The sequence below is a fragment of the Channa argus genome, chromosome 6 (genome assembly GCF_033026475.1).
Source record: "Channa argus isolate prfri chromosome 6, Channa argus male v1.0, whole genome shotgun sequence".
Classification (NCBI taxonomy): Eukaryota; Metazoa; Chordata; class Actinopteri; order Anabantiformes; family Channidae; genus Channa; species Channa argus.
In genome coordinates this window covers 25108203-25128726 of record NC_090202.1, presented here as the reverse complement: position 1 = coordinate 25128726, position 20524 = coordinate 25108203, and the positions used below count along the sequence as shown (strand labels likewise).

At 43.8% G+C, this 20524-nt stretch overlaps 1 protein-coding gene across 7 annotated transcripts in view; it reads right to left on the bottom strand.

The window, feature by feature from the left end:
• Positions 1 to 20524, bottom strand: part of aplp2 (amyloid beta (A4) precursor-like protein 2) — a 49896-nt gene that overhangs the window by 27064 nt on the left and 2308 nt on the right. The window lies entirely within an intron of this gene.

Below are 20524 nucleotides of genomic sequence, written 5' to 3'. Positions count from 1 at the left end.
AGATACAGCTGTGAAAAGCACAAATAAAAATGTAATGGATATGTGCATTCTGAGATACCACAGGCTTGGGATTTTTTTAAGCCCCATCTTTGTTTATCCCCCACCTCTTTAAACATGAGAGGAAATGCAATCTCTGCTGTCTTCCCATCACCATTTCCTAATGTCCACTTCCTCTTTTAGCAAGCAGGAAGCAGGCACACCCAGTTTCCCCATCCTTCACTGGATAGAACTGACTCACCACTAACTGTAAAAAATGGACACCAAATGTCCAAAACTAATGTGGAATCAGTTTTGTTTTTGCTTTTCAAGTGTCTCATTGTGGTGTCATCATCTTTCAACTCATGATTTCCTCATTGAGACACTAAGTCACGTCCTGCTGACACTCGCCTGATGTCAGAGGCGTTACAGCTTGTGAAATCCTAATGAATCAGCGTGCCAATGTAGCTCTGCATGCCAAACTATCCCAGAACACACACCAGGGAGCCCCAAAACAGGAAGCGAAAAGGAACAGATCCTCTCGATTGTCATAATGTCATCAGACTGAGTAAACAGGCTTCAGCTCCAGAGAGTGTTCAAGGCAATGAGCGAGCTTGGTCTACTCAGCCTCGAGGAGACACAGGCAGACAGACAGACAGAAGTGTCCTCTGCAGTGCCGAACCACGGAGAAAACAGCTGAAGAGAGAGACTTGAGTAACAGAGTGTTAGACAAAGCTCTCTGTCTAATTCTGTGCAGGCTCCCAGGCTGATAATGGGCACAGAACAGAGTAGAGCAAGGACAAAACAAGTGCTGTGTAATCAGCAGTTGGCTGTGTGATGAGCTGCAGAGCCAGCCAGAGCTGAGTCTGCACGCACAATACACATACTGCACACAGAATATGGCTACAGACACACACACATACATCAGTCAAAAGTACATTGATTCTGTGTAATGTGTGCAGCAGAGAACACACAAGTACATGCATGCAGTAATACAAACACCGGACTGTCAAGACTTGGTGGTAGAGGCACAGCGGCCACAGATTCCACCTCATTCCTCCATCTTCATGTCTTTGTTGTGCTCCACTCCTCCCTCTCTGCACCAACATTGGCTTGTTTGCTCTCATTCCTTTGTCAGATTGGCTTGGGGTGTACGAGAAGCAGAGAGGTGGGGAGGAAATGAGGGATAGAGAATAGCATGTTAGGGAGGAAGACAAGGGAGGCAGTGACAGCCTGACCACAACTAGACTCGGCGGCTGCAGAAAAACAAGTGTAGGGGTCGTCCCGACATCCCCTGGAATCGACTGAAGTGAACAAGTCTGTTTTTCTTTAATTCTTCAAGCGCAACAGTGGAAGAGGAGGCGGCGCATTGGCGGCTAATATCACTGCCTGAAATGTGCAGTCACACTGGTGCATAAGGAAAGAGCTGTTCTAGGCCTGGCTTTGGAATAGAGAGGTCATCAGAGGGCAGCAGAGAGCACAAGAGGTGACACACAGGCCATGGGGGCATAGCAGGCTAGAAGTAAAAATATACCCGTCTCAACTAGAATTACCTGAAACAGAAGGGTGAAAAAAAAGAAAAAATACTGGACAGTCATTATTGTTGACTGTGACATCCTCAAACAGACACACTCTACTAAAAGAGACACAGTTGAGACCAAAACAGGAAGAAAAGACTCCACTTAGAAGGAATTGTCACTCAGCGGTGACTCAGTCTGGGATACTGTAGAATTTATTTCAAGACCAGCTCAGCACACACACACACACACACACACGTGTCATCGTCACACAATTATTGACATCACCCAAAGCTGATTTGTTCCACTGGCGAGTGAGAGAAGGCAAAATGGTATCAGTAAATGAAAAACGAGAAGAGGGAGAAGTTTTTACTTTAAATAATGAGTAGGCTACAAACCCATGGGCTACACCAGTTGTGGCTTTGTTTTCCCTCTCATGGGCCTTGTTCTTATCTCCTACTGTGATTTAAAGGAACTGAACTCCTTCTTAAAGGTCACATGATATAACTTGACAGGTATTTGCTTCCGCGGTTCTTCATCAAGTTTCCACAAAAAAACAAACAAAAAAAAAAAAAAAAAAAAAACCCACAGTACGGGGGCAGGACTTTGTGCCAAGGGGGACTTCACGTTAAAGTTCAAAAGTAGATTAAACGAGGCCTGCAACACTGACATGGACAGCAGCTCCTGAGGATCACCTCATTTCCAGTTTAGCTGGTTGATGATGCAGAAACACAAACTCATTTAACTGCTACTGCTTTTTCAGTTGGATTTTATAGGTGCAACAAACATAAAGTATCCACCGTTCAACTTACATCACTCTCCCAATGCTTCCCGTCTCCAAGAAAAATAATTGCAAAACACCAAAGTAAAAAAAAAAAAAAAAAAAAAAAGTAGGCTTGCCTGGATCGTCACCCATCTGTAATCACATTTTATTAACTGCTAAGAAAAAGATGAGTCATCAACACCCCTTTGACAAGTTAGAGGAGGAGAAAACTGTGGCATGTTGGTGCAAAACATTTATTCAACATGGACAACAAGGTATTTTCCATGTCTTTTTGATATTTTAGGACCCTTTTCATTACCACTACCACGTTGAACAACTGCATATTCTACTGCAATAGCTAAATAATGTCGCACTAGCTGATAAATCTCCTAATTCAGACTTCATAAGCTCTGGTTTGGGTGTCAAATACAGCAACCACACACAAATACACAGTTACTGGAAATACGCCACCACATCTAACAAGCATGAAGTGATTAAGCATCTCTCTCTCATTAGTGACTCACCGTGCGATATTTTATCATGTGTAAGTGTGAACACCTGCTGCCATACGAAGGCTTAGTCAGAGGGAGAGACAAAAGAGGGAGAGAGGGAGTGGAAGCTGGAAAAAGGGAGAGGCTGTAAGACAGCGGAGAGCTCAGGCAAATTGGGTAAATAGACGGCAGCAGGGAACGTGTGCCGATTGGCTTATGTCTCTGCTTGACATATTATTTTCAAGTGAACGCAGACTGTAATGCAATAAAGGACGACGTAAAAGCAGCGGGAACACAGGAGAGACAGGGCTACCACCGCAGCCGCTTGTCAAAAGCTGTGTGGGATGAGCATCATTTAGCTCGTTTGCACTCTTTACACACACACACACACACACACACACACACACACACACACACACACACACACACACACGTCTGTTGATGCTTTTCCAGTCTGCCTGTAGCACACATACATGTTTTATTAGTCTGTGTGCCAAACAAGCTTAGACATGTTGGGAAATAACCCGTGGAACATCGCATGCACACACAAACATTCCTCATTATCCTTTTTATAAATAAATGAGACTTATGAGTGTGAAAAGAAAAAAAAAATTATGGGAGAATGAACATGGATTTTTCTGCAGGACTATTTCTCTAACTTATCTCGAACGTTCATGCTTTAGGTGACTGACAGTGAGCAGAAGGTAAATGAATGCATTTATATGATATTTCTGGAAGTACAGTATGTACAATGAAATAATAAAATCTGAGAAACTTTAAAGCTTTAAATATACTGTGTGTAAGACCATTAGGCTTAGGCAATTTATGAGACTGGAGAAATGGTTCTGAGAAGGAGGAAATGAAGTCTGATATCCTCAACAATGCCTATTGTATGCAGACGCCAAACAATAAAAGAGAAAAGAATGTGCATGTAAGACTACAGTCCCAACTTTAAAAAAAAAGAAGACAAAAGCACAGGTAGTATGGTTTAATGAGGTTTTAGAAAAACCCTCTTGGATCTGTATGGGTCAATTATTACACGACCTACCCATACAGGATCTGGGCACAATCCAAAGAACTTAATCCAATCAAAGTGTGAGTGTGAGTGTGAGCGTGTGGTCTCAGGTCAACTACTCAGGGTAACACTTGCCCGTTTCCCACCGTTCTCTTGTCCACACCAAGACGAGCCTTAGTGATGATCCTCTAATACAAACACAGATATGGGAAGTTAATCAAATTCAAAGCAAACTGTAAACCGAACTCATTCTGGTGCACAGGTGTCTGGCTGACATCTCTGGTGAGCATGTTTTCTGGTAAAGTGCTGATGTTGTGTACAAAAACAGCTACACCTCACTCAGCTCCAGGGTTAACTAGTCTATAAACCTTGCAGATCTGACCAAGCGGTGGCAACTAGTCTAATTTTGGCAGAGGTATGGAGAAACCACCGTCACAGTCTAGACTGTGCAAAGCAGCTTCAGAATGAGGCACCGGTCAGGGCTTGTGGGTTCCCAGAATGCTTAGTGTCCATGTGACTTTGCAGAGAAATGCCTGGCATTGTTAATCCACCTAATCCTTCCCTGTGACACACACAAACACACACACAATTTATATTCCCTTTCATTTGTTTTTTTTTTGATAAAAATATGATTTGCATAAGGGAGCAATGTTCACTGACATTACTGTGTAGTGGTAAAATGTGGAGAGCAGCAATTACAGCATTTTTTCTCTCTACTAGCTTATAGGTTTTATATGGCAGCGTTAATATGCCATGTGCTGGGTCAATGTGATTGTGTATTCAGCGTGTTGCTGCTGCAGCAACTGAATTTCCCTCTAGGTCACATTCAAAATGCACAACATATAGTACACACACACACACACACACACACACACACACAATCAGGAAGGGCATCCAGTGTTTTTGGATGCCCTTTATTACACAAATTATCTGTTCACAAGTGATTGGAAATGCAGATGAACATTCAAGCTCTAATCAAGTTGTGTCAAACCCAAAAAAGTTGGGAAGATGTGAAAATGTAAATAGTAACACAATGGAAATCTTAAATTTAATGGCAGCACCAAATCTCAAAAAAAGCTGGAACAGGGGAAACAAAAAGGCTGGAAAAGTAATTGCTGCAAAAAGAAAAGAGAAGCATTTGACACCTGTTAAGCTAATTGGCAACAGGTCAGTAACATGACTGGGTATAAAAAGGAGCATTTCAGAGCGGCAGAGACTCTCGAATGTAAAGATGGGCAGAGGTTCACCAATCTGTGACAAACTGAGTCTAAAAATTGCGGAACAAGTTCAGAAAAATGTTCCTCGAAGTAAAATTGCATAGACTTTGAAGATTCCACCATCTACAGTTTATAATATCATCAAAAGACTCAGAATCAGGAAGAATCTCTGTGTACAAGGGACAAGGCCGAAGGATCACTGCATGGGCTCAGGACACCGTCACTGCCTGTGAACACAGTTCACTGTGCAATTGTCAAATGTTAGCTAAAGCCGTATCATGCAAAGAAGAAGCCATATGTGAACACGATCCAGAAAAGCCACCTTACAAAGCTGATTTAAAATGGAAAACTGTTCTATAGTCAGATGAATTAAAATTTGAAATTGAACCGAGCTGCCCACTATGACGTGGGCAGCTTACACATCTGGAAAGGCTCCATCAATGCTGAAATGTACACAGAGGTTTTAGAGCAACATATGCTCCCATCCAGACAACATGTCTTTCAGGGAAGGCCTCGCATATTTCAGCAAGACAATGCTAAACCACATACTGCATCCATCACAACAGCATGGCTTCACAGGCGAAGGGTCCGGGTGCTGAACTGGTCTGCCTGCGGTCCAGACCTTTCACCAATGGAAAACATTCAGTGAATCATGAAGCAACAAAAGCCCAGGACTGTTGAGGAGCTAGAATCCTGCATCAGACAAGAATGAGACAACAGTGGTCCCCTAAAACTCCAGCAATGGATTGGAATGGTTGTCCATGTTTTCCACAAAGTTGCCTCTTTACACTTATTTCTTTTCTCCATGCTCGGTGTGACACAACACAAAGGTTGTGTCAACGTTTCTCCATTTTAACTGGTTGCAAGTGTGATTACCATATTGCCCCACACATGTTACTTGCCACCGGTGTGTCTAAATACAAATCACAAGGGCATCACATTCTTGAAAAACAAGTATTTCTTACAATTTTGACAAGGTGCCAATAAAATCGTCTAGTCCAATTTTGAGTTCTGTGTGAATTTTTATCAAGTTTGAATCTTCTTCTCGTTTTTTTTGTGTTGTTCCAGTGCAAACAAAAGCAATAAGCATCTGAATCCAAAAACCATTTGCAACTGGAACCTTTTTCTGAGAGAAGGGTTGCATTTTCTGACAGAATTGCAAGGATGCCCATATTTTTGGCCATGACTGTATTTCCTCCTGCTTATACTTGCCGTACATAAATTCTTATAAAGTCATAAAGTCCTAACTAAAATCCACATTCCTCGCTATGTGCAAAAGTGTGTTTAAATGTGTATCTAGAGCTAACACGAGGCTCCAGCAGTCTGAGCTAATTAAACCAAGTTACACTCTTACGTATAAACTTTCCTGTTTGTTTCCCTGTTGAGTTGCACAGGCAGAGAAGTAAGAAAACAAATTATTTTGTACTATAAAAGGGAGAAACTCTGGAAGATATCTACTTAATATGACTAATTTGGAAGCCTTGGCCTTATTGTCTTGAGATAAAATTTGTAATACACTTTTGCACAGATGGAGCCTCCATCACTTGCAGAAGCTGCATCTCTGGGAAGGACATTATAAGGCTGGAATAAAGCTAAAAAAAAAATACAAAAACCTTTTTCGGTGTTCATATAGGCAGCCGATTGTTTTAAGACAGACTTGAATATTTGTGATCCTGTCCTTTAATATCTCTTTTAAGCTGTCAATCTATCCACACACACACACACGCGCCCAACAATGTCAAATTGGTCCTAAAAAAAAAAAAAAAAAAAAAAAAAAAAAAGAGGGGAAGCAGTATTAACAGAATCATAAAAAAGGGTGTCATGTTGAATAAAATGGCCTTTTGTCTTTGTAGACCATTTGAAGTGTCGTGAGACCACTCTGGAATTGCCCTATGAGTCATTTCTTTAAACCCACAGCGTGAAAAATGCTCCCACACTTTCAAGAACAGTGAAGTCCAGTCAGTGAAAATTTCCCTTCAGACACAAAGGCTAAAGTTGTTATACGTACAATTCTATATAAAGGCTCATGCTTTGCATTATGAGTCTCTTTAACTTGCTCTTTGAAGATCTCATCCCTTGTGACATTTCCAGGCAACAATGCACATTTCTATTCCTGAAACTAATTGACGTTCTTTGCTCCTTCAAAATTCAAACCTTTTTGTAAACAAATACTGAAGAAAACATTTTCAAACCAAACCCAGTTTGTATTTATGCATGTGCGTGTTCCTGTGTTTGTTCACAAGCAGTCACTTCTGTGTGGCTCATTAATCTCCCATCATTCATACCCAGATGGGACAGCAGAGGAAAGTCTGCTTTTCTTTCTTCCACAAACTGTCTAAGGGGAAGTGGAAAAACATTGTCACCGAACGCCAACCAACGCCCACCGTGAAAGACAATGGTTGCAGCCATTACACGCCGGTAACAGCCCCAGCGCAGACTGTTAGTCTATTTATAACCTTTTCTGCTCAACCCGTGCTTGATTGTTAATTAAATTGTGTGAAACAGCCCCAGAGTGCAAGATAAATCAAATATCAGTGATGCAGCCTGTATTTTCTTTTATTTCTCATACAGTGAAAGTTATTCAGAAAGGATAAGAAGTTGATTGAGCAAGAAGAGTTAAAATTGACGTATGATCTGAGGGAGACTTGACAAAAAAAAAGTCCCCTTTTGACTTTTGTAGCAGTGGTCTGCATTTGGATTAGCAAGCAAAATGTAAAAATGGTTAAATGCAACAGGTTGCACCTTGAAGTAAACCTCGCAATGGTTGAGCTACACCTTGAGTGCCTGTGTCTCTGTGCCCAGCAAATGGAGATGAACAGCTGTGTGATGCCTTTGAGATGAAACTCCAGCTAGAAGACGTGCAGCAGTCCGCAGGTTGCAGGAAAACAGCTGTGGTCACCGAGTGGCGCAGGTCTGCCTGTGTGTGTGTGGGTCGCGGGGGGAGATAACATGGCCTCTCTTCAGCTTACAGCAAACGAACGTGAATGACGACTTGGTCAAAGGGCCTGTCACTATGGAAACCTTCTACAAAAGCATCACAGCTATTCACACAGAGGAACACTGAGGCTGTAGAAGAAAAATGGGCAGAGGGACAGAAAAAAGGGGGACAGAGGGAAATAGAAGAGGGAAAAGGCAAGGGGCAAAAGAAAGAACCAGACTGAAGAAGTGGAGCAGGGGAGACAGTGACAGAAAAGCAGGGAGTGACAGAAAAGGCAAGAGAAAAAGGGGGACGAAAGGTTCGGGATTTGAGAAAGAAAAACTAATGGAGAAAGAGCGAATGAGGCCACATTTGAGAGAGACTGGCATATGAGATACGAGTGTGGCAGAGAGTGAGGCGTAGTGACGAAGGCTGTGTGAATGACACAGACGACACACACAATAACAGCTGCTCTGCCCCGTTTGGTGCATTCAGCAACACTGTGTCCTTGTGAGCTAACACAAAAATGACCCTCAGCTCCATAGGGTGGCACTTATCTGTGTGTGTCACACACACACACACAAAACTATGTCTGTGCTCAATCTTCTGCAGAACAAAAGAAACACACCAGTGCCCATTGCCATGGCAGTGTGAATCAATGTGTTTAGCAATGTCTCTCCCCATGATGAGCAGACACTGCCCCAACTGCCACTGTTTTTTTTTTTAAATATTCACCGGACAGTAAGTTGGAGTTAAATAGTAAATGCTTCTATAGCACTTTTATCCAACATGCTACACTGCTGCTTCACATTCACCTCTTCGCACTCACACACACAACCAACATCAGGGCACACGAAGAGGAGAGCTGCACTAAATCTGCAACCGAGTTAAAACTATTTGGACTTGAGGGGAAAATAAAGATATCCGGAGCTTTCTGACTGCATGACAGGAGCAGAATTAAAACGGCTCCGATAAAAATAAGTGAAACTTGAGTTAGTTTGTCTGCTGGCTTGTTGTGGCCAGAAGGTATCAGCTGTCAAATAGAGACATCATTTAAATTCACCGTGCACTTTGTTAAAAACAACATAAAGGGTTTGACTTTCCAAAACAGCTGCCTCTTACTGATTAGTCCACAAATCCTGCTTTGCAGACAGTTTAACTCGTATTGTTTTCCATTTTAGCTTTGCAATAAATATTTTCAGATTGTGAATTTCATGCCTTGATGCTGGTTGAAAGGTGAAGTATGAGGGTATGAAATTTTACGGCTCCAGTCTGCTTAAGGTTAGTTTCAAGCACCTGACGCACATCTTCACAAAGAGCAAAGTAAAGGCTTCACTTTTTTTGGAGAAAACTTTGCAGAAGTACGTCCATGTATTAAGTACTTGGAAATAAGTTTCAAAGTACCACATTTAGGCAAAGAGCTTTCTTAGCACTTTTCAAGCAGCAGAGACCCTGTTAGTGACCACGAATGTTCACTCATCATTTTCTGTCATTTCTGAAAAATTCCTCTCTTAAACAGAACCTCATGTCATCCTCTCACTGCTCAATCACATCCTCCATCTCCAATCTTTCTCCCTGGGTTGCTATAAATTGGGCTCATAAGAACCTTTTGACATTTGTCCTTAACTTGCAGTATATGCTCTACCTCCCCCCCCCCACACCCCCCACCCCACACCCCACCCCACCCCATTTTATCTTGCACACGTCTCTCTTTCAGAACTATAGCATCGTGACAGCAGTATTGCTTGGGGACTGTTGGGGTCACCCCTACATTCCATTATTGTCGGCTGCTTGTAAGCGTTGGGTTCTAGTAATTACTTTTTGCGCTAGCTTTAAGCAGATGCGGACAACGCAAGTGTCAACGCAAAGCCAGCAATGTATATGTAAATGTACTGAAGTGGAGAGATACTAGGCCAAGAGATGGGGAAGAACAAAAAAAAAACAAAAAAAAAAAAGACTGTTAATTAGAGCAAAGTGCTTTTTTCCCCCGCCTCTTCCTGTGGCACAGTGCCTTTTCACTGGGGATAAGGTGTGTCTGGGCTATTTATAAGCGGCTCTAGTTGGTTGGCCAGTGGGGTCTTGTCTTCCAGGCCTGGCCCAGCGACTGTTGCGGATTCAAAGAGAGAGAGAGCGAGACAGAAGGAAATAAACACTTTAGGGCGTCTTTGGACTAAGGTGCATCATCCTAATTAGAACCATATTTCATTTAAAGAGCTTTTGTAAATGAGAGCTTAGAGGGGATTTTAAGGCAAAATACATTTAAATGGTACTATACTTATTCTCATTAATGACGATTTCTGCCAGAAGGCTGTCAGTGTAATAGTATGTGCAGTAATACGAGCTGTTATGCAACTTCTGACAAAGGAATTTGAGCAATTTGGTAAAACAAATCATGGTATGCTACGGTCTTGTTTTTATTTGGTTTAGTGAAAGAAAAAAAACATGAAAAAACAAAATGTGGGTTGTGGTGATGGCATATTGAAGAAGAAGCTTCAATGGTTTGTAACCTGCAAACAGGATGTGTTTTAACCAGTAGAAGAGGTAATGCCACTGGGGAGGGAGCCTGGAAATCAAGCTGATAACTAAGAAAAATTCAAATACGTCCGTACGTGTTCACAAACGACACGTCAGGACAGTTTGTTCACTGAGCTCCGTAAAAAAAAACAAAAAAAAAAAAACACAACCCTTCAGGAATTTAGTGCACTCTGTTCTGCTTGCACTGCGAAAAACACATTAATCAGTGAACGCTTTTTGTGGGAATCTTCTTAGAAATGCGTTTCACAAGAGGTTTAACTGCATGAATGTGGCATCTTGCAATCCAAACCAAACAACCCCATTAACCCAAGCAAAGTTCCCCTGAGCAAAGGGCAGCTTGTCATGTGTTGGTACAGATAGTTAGGCCCCCACTCCGCTCCATTTTAATCCCCTTCCCCTCTCCTATACTTCACACCGACTTTTCTTCCCTCCGACACATTTTCGTCACTGCTATGTGGTCTTGTCATCCTTCTCTCAGCCATTATCTGTGGCGTGTCACACAAGTCAAACAGAGCTGCAGCTGCTGAGACGCCTGGCTGTAAACACACGCCGAGTACCTGATGGCCGACATCAGGACGCCTGCTGCATCTTGTGTCTCGTTATTCTTGCGTTCTCAGGACAGAGCCTGCCATCGATAGAAGGAGGGGAGCCTACGGCTTCTCTTGACACAGATTTCAGGCTGCGTGCATTTCCCTGGAACATTACTCCATCACACACACACACACACACAACCTGGAGGGCCATCCACAGCCTTCGTATTATTGCATTTGGTTTTCCCTGCCTAGCTGGTCAGAGCAGATTGGTCAGTAGATAGTTGGAGAGCAGCAGGCAGAGATGACAGGGTTTGTTGGGGAAGGAGAAACCAGGGGAGTAAATTTGTTTCGATTCCAGTCTGGGTGTACTATTTGCAGGACACGCTGCCAAATTTAGGAAGAAACACGTCAAGCGAGCGCAAGGGCTCAACTACAGGCTCCTTGTTAGTCCAATCACTGTCAAGAGATGTCAGGAAAGAGGCAAAGAAGGCCGGAGCAAAGATAGGCTGAAGGGGGAAGGCAGGGTAGACGAGTGTGGCTATAAGCTAATAAAACATGGACTCTGCTATCCATTGGTGAACTCACTCAGTAGTGATCCCTCATAAAAAATACAAAAAAAAAAAATGGATTTGCTTCTCTCATGTGCTGGCTTGTACAGAACAACAACAGTTTTAAAAAGCAAAGTAAAGACGGACATGCTATATAAATTGTTGATTGCCGTTTAAGAGCTGTAATTCTAAATGGGGTGTTAGAAGGCTGATTAAATCTCCTAAGCAAAGACAACAAAAGAAACCAAAAGATTTTGAGACTAAAGGTGCGTGTAGGGAGGGTTCCTATACACATTAAAATCAGTCAGCAGAGAAATAACTGATAAGTGTGTGCTGCAGCGATAAAGAGATAATTACACTGAGGGTTTTAACCAGAGCTTGTTGTTTAGTTGCTAAGCTACGCAGGTGCATGATTGCATAAATAAGGCGATGGAGTGTAAAAACTATTTCTTGTAGGAAGACGATAATTGCTTTTCATTTGCCTTAATGACTTGAGGACCGTGATGATTGAGGTCCATTTTCAGGTAAATGTTTTGCAGCAGCCTCACAGCTGCATGGCGTGTCGACGATAGGCTTGAGCACGTCTGCCTGCTCTGCAGAGCAACTGCCATCACCGCTCCTCAACCATCTCTATAGAGTCACCTGTCCGCCTGCCACCCTCCCTCTCCCCTCGGAGCCAAGCCAGTGGCCGACCCGGTCAGCCCTCTCGATCTGGGCTTAGCATTCACGTGGCCGTAGAGCGGATTACATTCTTGACATCACTGTGCCAGATGATTGTGACCAAAATAGACAGAACAACAAGTCAAACAATGCATTTAGCCTCAGCTCGACACCCCTTTTCCCATTTTAGGTTTTAAACTTCACTTCAATTTTCAATTTTACATTAATGCGTTTAAACTTCCTCTGGCTTCCTTATATTAAACAATTTCTCTGCTTTTAGCTACGAAGGGGCCTGGTGGGTCAGCGGTAGAGCATTGGGTTGGGATGTAGAAGGCCGCGGGTTCGAATCCCACCTTTCCAGGTGTGGCCCCGCCCATCCACCAAAGCAAATCTGGCGAGGTGGGATTCGAACCCGCCGCCTCCATAGAGTGAGCAATGAGATGACCTCTGAACTGAAGGGGTCTCCACTGATGTCACCTGGAGGCATTTTTCAGCTAGAAGAGAGACATTTTAAATATAGGAAAAGTTTTTTGGCATTTATTTTCATGTACTACAGAAAATAAATCCAAAAGAAGCAAGCTCAAGTTCAGCGAAGGCGTCTTAACAGGAAAGATCAGTTTGTGCCGAACGATCTCCCCAGTTTCCTTTGTAGCCAACTTGTCTCGCTTCAGTTGGAATCCGAGCTACAGTCTTCATTACCCCATTCAGGAGACTAAATTGACTAGCCTTCCCGTGTTTTCACTTGGTTGCTTTTCTTCCTGTAGCTTCTGCTCCCAGCTCTCTCCAGGGGGCTAGTATGGCGATCAAATAGCGGATAAGCCGCCCACTGAAACATACACATTAGCATGATTAAATTGACCATTGCTGGTCCATTTATTAAAAGCTTCTCTGTGCTGGGTGGTACGTCTATCTAGTCGTGGAGTGGAGTAGGAGAGGTGGGGTCTGTGAGTGCACGTGGTGTGTATTACCTTGTATATGTGTGTCAGAGCCCGACAGTGCAGAGGAAAGACAAGTTAATGAGAGTTGCGGTGAAATTTCTTGTGTGGTGATTTCAGGTGATGTGATGGAGAGGAAGCCTGTTAAGAAGCGATAGCTGGGCGGGAAAATGTCAGTGGTGGGCTCAGCTCTGACAGCGGCTACACAAGAGATTTAGGGCTTAGGAGATTGTTAGACGGGGCTCAGTTTGTTTTGAACTATGGGCTCGTGTTCTCCATGGGCTGCTTTATGTAGACGCTGACTCTTTCCCCACTTTGCACTGCGCTCTCAGCAGTTTAAAAGAGGAGGATTAGACACAACAGTGTGCCTCTCCTCGCCTGCCGGAGAGCACGGCCGCCTAATCTCTAGCGTTGAGGAGAGCGGATTTTGGGAGAAATGACCTGTGCTCACTTCACTTTCTCTTGCTCCTCTACCTCTCCTACCCTCCACTTCCACTGAAAACGCAGTGCTGCATTCTTCCATCCCATCACTTCCGCTCCTGCGTTTTCGTTTTTCTGCTGGAGGACTTTACGCTCATCAGCATGCGGCACCACGCAGGTGCTCCTCAGGACCGGGCGGGCTGGCAGACCGGCAGGCAGACTTGTCAATAAAAAGGACCCACGGTAACAGGGCACCTCCGCAAGGCCCCCAGCCCTGTCACTGACGTCTCTTTTAGCTGCCTGCACTCCCTCAGTTAATGAACACGTACTGTAATCGTTGAGCAAGCAAAAGGGAAAAGAGGTGAAAGGTTTAATAGAGAGACAGCACAATGAGAAGTGATGAGAAGAAGGTGAGGGAAGCACAAGGACAGACCTTTCACGTGAACAAAATAAGACATAAAATAGCCAATTTGTTCAGAAATGTGGGTCAGAGTAGAGAGAAGAGCAGAGGACGAACACACCATCTATACCAGAGTGACGAGGGGAGGTTGGTGGTGGGGGGGTACTGCTCAGTTGGAGCCGACATTGAGAGCAGGTGGGAAGAAGCAGTTTCAAGGACAACATGGAAATATCAGTCGCTACAAGGCAGCCATGTGCTGTGGTAAGGTCGTGCTGCAGCCGGAGCTGGAGAACTGCAGGAGAAAGTATGAGTTCAAGGACAGTGATATTTCTAAAAATAAAAATAAATCTGACATGAAACGATGGCAGGTGACAGACATGCGGTGTGGTAAAGCTGAAGGAGAAGGTAAACTGGTTGTTACATGAATTGAATTCTATAAATCCACAAGAAAAGTGTCCACACATGAGGAGCAAATGTTGAAACCTTAGGCAAATAGAGTTATTAAAAACAACTTCTTTGTCAGGTCTAATGTTTCCAGGAAACAAAAACCCATGAATTCTTTTTATCAAGACCCAATTGTGATTGACCCAAAACTAATTATTCAGATAGTCCAAATTCACATGGCACATAGGGCCTGTGGAGGCAATGTTAAAATAGATTTTCCGCTCCCTGAACAAATTTTGACATCGTATTAAATGCTTAAATATCAAAATAATTTCCCATCACGCTCGTACAAGGTTGTATGAAAATTTTCGGCCACAGTAGCGACACCCACTCTGACTGATGGATGTACGGCAAGTTATAAACAGCTCCTCCCTTTGTGCAGAACCACCCAAGTAGATTTTAAATGAATCTGTGCTCTGATTGCAGAGCTCCCTGCTCTTTCGTCTCCCCTGCAGACACTGAGCAGTGGAGCAGAGACACAAGCCACATGTCTGCATTAGCTGTGATGCTCCAGGCAATGCTGGGGAGGCCATCTTTACTAAGGGAAGATGATGGATGTAATGTAGATATGCTTATCTGTCATTAAGCCCGGCTCTGCCCTCCCTCGGCCTCTGTGCAGGGGGGGAGGGCAGAGGGTTTTCAATCAGACTAGCAAAGAATATAAATCTAGTGACACATGCTGAGGCTAACAGCTAATCAGTCATGTCGCTAGGGAGACGACATCGACTTCACAGTAGGATCATTCGTCTCTAGGCCCGTCTACTATATGCTTTTTTTGTCCGTTGTCTAACCTTGGCCTCCCACCTCCTGTGTGCTGTGTGTGAAGTCTGCCACATCCCGCTACCTCACTAGAAGAGATCCCCAAATTTAAACCGGCACGATGACGGCGACAACTACGAGGCTGACTAATCCCCGCGTCCTCGCGTGACTGGACTGCAATGTCTGCCTGTCAACTTCCAGCATCTCAATAATAGCAGAGTAACGCTAAATTGGCTCCCGAAGCATAAGGACGGGATGTGATGAACACTAGACGGAGCAGTTGGAGGGTAGGCGAGGTATGGAAGGGGTGGGGTCCGGTGAAGGGGGCTAACTGCTCACAAGGCTCTATAATTAGCTGCAGAAGATCAAATGACTTTTAATGGGTTTGTCTGAAAACAGCAGACTATTTCAGATTTGCGCTTGGAGCTATATTCATATCTCATCCAACTAATGGAATTCTCTGGAGTGCTTGATTGGTTTTTATCTCTGATCACAATGGCTGATAGAGGTGCTTGGCTGCAGCATTCATGTGCTGCAGTGCCGCAATGGGGGGAAAAAAAAAAAAAAAAAAAGTGCCATTTCATGGCACTATTATGCAAAATGGAAGTGTTTGTAACAATAAATTACACATGATATCAAATGACACGAGTGGTCCTCCAACTCACTTTCTGAAAGCGCTCAGAATTCATGGTTTTCTGCACGACTCTCATTGTTGCTATAGGAGCCATTTCCATTGTTTCAGTCAGAATGGGTTTATAATAACTTCTTATGACAGATAATGGAAACCTCTACTGGTCATTAGGTAGGGAATTAGTAAGAGATACCACAAGGATAATATCAGGGTCACAGCACCACCACCCAGGATCCAGGCTGATGGGAGGTCTGGAGGAGGTGCGCAGAATGCTAAACGTGCTGCTTACAATTAGGCCTCCAGCACGGCCCACACATGAATGTGATCATTTTGATAATTGATTATTCTGTTAAGTGATTATCAAGGGGGGGGAAAAATGCGAGGAATTTGCTGGTTCCAGGCTGTGAAAGCTGCAATTTTTTGTGTTTTTAATCATTGTGAGTCCAAAACTTTGGCTTTTGGACTGTTGATCAGACAAAACAAGCAACCTGAAGAGCCCTACAACTCCCCGTCCGCTGTTTCTGTTTAAAAACCGTAAACTAAAGACTTGCTTATAGATACAGGCTGAGGCCGGATATGGAGTTGTTGCACATATTGCTGGTAAAATTATAGGACTCTGTGTGTCCATGAGTGTCCTTTATTGAGCAGGGTTTCCTGCTGCTGAGATTTTCTGTTTTAGGTTAAGGAAACTGTGTCAAATGATCTTCTCCAGTTGGGTTCCAACTCTCATTTACACTTCTCCTTAAATTATACAAAACATCAACCTTCTTCTTATGACATCTATCGGAATTATTACGGTGCATAAAGATGAGGACATGTCAGCTGTTTTCATTTAATTTTCATTACAAAAAAAATAAAAATATTATATTGTTCCTCATATGTCCAAGGTGGAACATTAGCTTCTCTCTTTCCCCTTTGCTCCCTTAAAGAAGAAATCTCCCCTTTGTTCCTTCTATGTCCCAAGTGGATCATCCTACAGGGCTGCCGTTTGTCCTTGGCCACCTTCTCCTTGAGAAAGTGCTGTATCAGACAGGCTGCTAACGGGGCCGTCACACAGCTTCAGTACCATCATCAGCAGCAGCAGCAGCACAGGCCTCTCTCTGGGGGTATACAGTTACACTGCACTGCTTCTATCTCTTACTATTCTGACATTTTCATTTCCCTCCACTCTCCCAAGGAAAAACTGAAAATAAAAAAAAAGAAATGAAACGGAATGGAGCCTATGCCACCCTTGGTTCCAGTCTGATGATACAATTTCTATAACAGGCAGGGGGTAAAGAGGGGAGAGATATAAAGGAAGTTCAGGAAGCAGGAAGTCAGACCGAGAGGGAGCTGAAGCCAACATGCTCTGTTCCTGGCAGAGGATGGAATAGTTGTGCAGCGTTGCTCAGCAAAACAGAACGGTGCAGCAGAAAGACAACTCCCAGTGATCAAGCCTGCTTATTAAGACAAGAGCATCAACTCCTACTTCACATACTCTGCATTTGTACCTCGGCATGTGATAAGAGCCTAAACTGATCCTACGGGTCAGAAATTACAACAAAACATTTACAAAAACCAGGCACGGCGTCCTCAATAGTTTCCTGACGCGTGCCGATGTGACGACAAGTCACAAAACATCAGAGTTTGGCGTCGCAGAGCGCTGACTGCACATCGAGAGAGAATAAGGATCAAGACATATGATGCACAGAGAGACACAAATACACACACATAGACAGATGGACCCACCCACACACTGCAGCTTACACATAGACAAGAGACCGAGAAACACGTCAACAAAGTGCCAAGAAAAGACATCAATTATGAGCGAGGTATGAAAAACTGGGTCTGACTTGAACGCTCTTGTTTGGCAAGAGACAATTCAGTTTAAGATGGGTTCAAACATGACTAAAAAAAAAAAACAAAAAAACAAAAAAACAGCCCTCGTGTAATTTATGCTCTTACATTTTCTGGTGCAGTTGAGCGTGCAAACAGTGGAAAACAATTCCTGACACGGTTAAACTGGCTCTGTGATTCTTAGCTGTATGCTTCCACTCTGTGCAGGAAATAAATAAATAAATAAAAAGCTGCCGAATCAGTGCGCATGCCTTGCCTGAGCATGCGCATGACTCACAGATCTTACAAAATCAGAGAGGCTACACACCTGAATGAAGACATGGAGGGGACAGGACGCAAAGTGTTCACCGCACACACAGACAGGCAGGGACCGAGGAGAAGTGAGAGGCGGGGCCACAGGCACAGATACCGGTGCACTATAACTCACAGATAGCACACCAGGTATTTTATTCATGGGAAGCCAAACCCAAGAAGCGTAAGTGACTCACAGAGCCACATGCAACACACGCTCACACACCAAATATGGGCAGAGAGTTCACAGGGTTTAGCCCACCTGCAGTACGATGACCAGCTTCTTATATGCAAACAAATAAGACTAATGCATAGATGATATGCTGAAATTTTGGTCTGAAAAGGCTGGGGTCTGATTAAAAGGGGTTATTATTTTGATTACTCAAGTCACTCCACAGAGTCACTCTGTCTGTTTGCACTTCAGGCTACACATTCCTGAGCACTCTGGCTTTTGCCTGACTACAGGAATTCTCCTGCAGCCGTGCACCGTGTACAGGACTATGGTTAGGAACACATGCACAGGTGTAAAAGGTGTTCACCTTAGCTGTATATGCACAACGAGGGTTCTCCTAGCTGTGCAGATGGCATCAGGCCTAGGGATGTGCAGCCATGAGTGTGTTGATTTGAATCCATTCAAGTCCCCATGGCCCAGGATCTCTCACAAAAACTGACTCATCACAGTATGTGATGAGCTGAGCTGCATAAAAACACACATGCAAACACACTTCCAGTTGCAAAAAAAAAATATATATATATATATATATATATATATATATATATAAAAACAGGAGGCAACTCTGCTCACTTGGGATAATTGGAGCGCATGCAGAGCCTGGGAGACAAAGCCTGGCATCGTGAGAACAAGCCTCGTCTGATGAGGCCTCTCTATTTAAATCCCCGAGATGAGCAGAGTGTGTGTCTGCCGATGGAATCGCTCCAGGAGACATGCACGGGCTTGGAGGAAGAAACAGCCAAAGCAATGAAAGGGAAGACGGAGCGACAGATGAAGGCGGAAAGCTGTAGTTCAACCAAGTGGCATGAAGGCATCTTTGAGGAAATGAAAGAACAGAGAATAAGGGCTTAGATTGAATCAGACATCCCTTCCTACTGTTCGTCACAGATCAGACAATGTTGAGCGAACACCACTGATGCTACACACAGGTGACTCGCTTGTGTTCTGTGCTACTTTGAAGTCAGGTTGCCTCTCCAGGGTGTGGAAATGAGGGTTTGACTGAGTGAGTGGGCGAATGGGGGAGTCAACTGAGTAGTATGAGCAGACAGGGAAGGGAAGAGCTGTGGGATTAGTACCTTTCCCTCTGCAGATCTATAAGCACCCAGTGTTTCTTGTTGCTAAGAGGATTCATAGGGATGCGGGGCTGTCCCAGCAACTGAAAGCAAGGTTTTAGGCACTAATCTATGATCCTTGGGCTGATTGAGCACATGCTGCTGCCTTCAAACTGGTTGACACGGCACAACGCAAGGGTCGGAAAGCGACGGAAAACTTCATTGTGCTCCACCATAACGACGCAGTGAGAGATCACCGTGTTACTTGTCGTTCTTATTGGACTTCCAGGTGTGAAATGTTCCCAACAGTTTAGCACCTTGGTCACATCCGTATGGTAATGACTCGACGGGCTGTCCTCGCCATTCAAGGGGCACACAAAAGGCCCTCATAGGGAATCGTTCAGGCCCGTTAATGGACAGCTCCTTAGCACCCAGCCTCAACAATCACGGGCAACCGGGGACATTCATTCACATTCAATTGTTCGCCATCAGTCCAGAGCAAATACACACGTCTGTGTGTCCCCGCTTTAACATCGACGCTCACCCACAGGCACAAACAAGCTGAGCACGCACACGGTCTTCGATAAGAGGAAACATTCTGCTGCAAGAAGACTGCAACCAAAGAGCAACAGCACAGTCATTTTCAGAGCTATGCTGGACAGAATTCTTTAGTATCCAGCATTTCTACATTTCCTTGGAGTTAATTTGCTTGTTTATGCCCATTCTGACTAGTACATGTTGACATTGCATTTGTTTTCTCCTCTACACTTAAGGGCTTGAACTAGCGTTGATGTAGCCCAGCTGGAGCGAAATAAAATATGACTGGCACAAATATGTGATGAATTGCATAACATTCTGTCATTTTACAGCGTCTATAACGATTATGATAATCTTTGCTTGCTTAAATGAGCAGAGAATAAAATGCGCTAAATGCATTAACTGTTCCAGATATCCTGTGTCCCACTAATCCTAAGGGAGCTATATCAGCAAATGCCTCAGTGTGATGCAAGTTTCTGGGTAAACCTGCTATGTGGTTCCAGCCTGCACCCAATTTCTAAATTAGCTCCAGAAAGAAAATACAGAAGCTCACTGTGGATTTCCCACAAGTGAGTGGAATAACACTCTGCTTATTGTTTTTTTGGATATAAAAAGGAGGTACAAGTACAGAGGGAGAAATCATTGGGGCAAAACCCCTCTTAAAACAACTGCAGACCATAAAGACTGCGACACAAGAGATGCTCGGGAAGAGAAGGGGGAGGCACAGCTGAACGAACAAAAACTCACAATCTGGCACTCTCACAGGTATCTGATAAAAAAAAAAAAAAAAACCCTGTTTAGACAGCTAAAGTAGC